At 31.4% G+C, this 1800-nt stretch overlaps 1 non-coding gene across 1 annotated transcript; it reads left to right on the plus strand.

The window, feature by feature from the left end:
- Window positions 1-1375: 1375 nt before the first annotated feature.
- LOC128290861 (small nucleolar RNA R71) lies at window positions 1376-1481 on the plus strand. The gene has a single exon (XR_008280645.1). It is a non-coding gene; the product is annotated as a small nucleolar RNA R71 (small nucleolar RNA).
- Window positions 1482-1800: the final 319 nt, after the last annotated feature.

A 1800-nucleotide genomic window follows, 5' to 3' on the forward strand; every position in this document is an offset into this window, starting at 1 on the left:
AGGTATAAATACAAAATTTTCTTGTATTTTTCAACCTTAAAGTCAATTTTTCCCTACCCTAGTCGTTCACCCTCTTCCTCTCCTATTTTCTCTTCAACTTGCTTTCTTTATTCCCTTATGCGCTATCATCCAAGCCACCAAGATTCACCATCAATTTCTCTTCTTTATTTGGTTTTTGGTTTTTTTTTTTTTTTACTATAAAGAGATTTGAACTATAGTTTAGGATTGTTTCTGTTTTGGGAATTTTTCATGCATGCATAGCTACACACATGAGAATGATTTATTATAAATTGATATTGGGTTAAGCATGTTACTTGGCTTAATTAATAATTGGGTTTTTAATCAGATTTTCTGCTGCAATTTAAGATAATCAAAGTTATTTTTCAAAAGCAACGATGTACAAAAAGTTTTTTTGAAATCCACGCCAGAGCTACGAACTTGACTTAATAAAGACTAGATTTTTAATAATGAACGTTTTTCTCCAAATAACAAAGGTAACCGCCATTTTATTTAGAAATAACGCATTTAAGGTTTTCAACTTCAATATGGTAGAATCGTGGTTTAGGTCTTCCATGTGACTTTCATGATTTGGTCATAACGTCTAGGACGAGTTTGGGGGTTATAATTAGCATGCATGTCTTTCAAATTATTTTTTAAAATGTCAAATTATGGATTATAATCAAATATGCATGAAATATAGATTTTATTAAAACTAAGTTAAAAATCACTTTCCGCTACAAGATTATAAATAAATTTTGTGTAATAAATAAACTAGAAATTAACTAAATTTTTCAATGATAATCATTTTTACAAAAAAAAGATGTTAAACTAATTGTTTTTTAACTCATTTATTTTTCTAAAATAAGCTAAGTTTTCTTCTAAAATAAACAAATATTTTAAAAAATTATTTTATAAACTCTGATCGCTAATAGGCCATCTTAATGGTTGATGTAATATCCCGAATTCAAGTATAACGTCTAGGCCGGGTTGGAGAGGTTACACCTTCAACCAGGATTATAAGTATTTGATTAGGGGTCACTACACCTATTATATACGTAACTTGCTTCCTCCGGTTGGCTTTTTAAGTGTAGCTCTGTCCTCATTGACTTGATTGGCATCTCCAAATGGTTAAGCTTTCTAAAATTTGTTCAAATCTATTCTCTTCATTCCTTTTGTTCACTTCTTTCTCCATTGGAGGCTTCGGTTGGTACATAAATGTCTCCTTAAGCCACATGTACAAATTCATAGCCATATCTTCAATCATTTTATAAGCTCGTTCGTACGTATGAAACATGAGAGATCCGTCGGATGCTCTATCTAGGTTAGATGTCCGTCAACACCATTGTAGAATATTTGAATTTGGAGCCATGTTTGCAGTTCGTGGTATGGACAATTCCTTAGCATTGTCTTAAAACGTTCTCAATTCTCATAAAGGATTTCACCTTTGTATTGTTTAAAATTAGTTATTTTTCGCCAAAGTTAAATTGTTCGACTAATTAAAAAAATTTATCAAGGAATTTTTTCTCTAGATCGTTCCATGTTGTAATGGAACCCGGTTCTAATAAGTCTAACTAATCGGTTGCATTGTCGTATAATGAAAATGGGAATAAACATAGACGTATAACATTATTGTTTACCCCATTATACTTGAACGTATAGCATAGTTGAAGGAACCGCTTCAAGTGTTGGTTTGGGTCTTCAACTATGTTCTCTTTAAACTACAATCTGTTCTGGATCAACTGTATCGTGGTCGTCTTTATAAAAAATTATTAGCGTTGATCGTAGGCCGCTCAATGTTTC

The sequence above is a fragment of the Gossypium arboreum genome, chromosome 3 (genome assembly GCF_025698485.1).
Source record: "Gossypium arboreum isolate Shixiya-1 chromosome 3, ASM2569848v2, whole genome shotgun sequence".
In the NCBI taxonomy this organism is placed as follows: Eukaryota; Viridiplantae; Streptophyta; class Magnoliopsida; order Malvales; family Malvaceae; genus Gossypium; species Gossypium arboreum.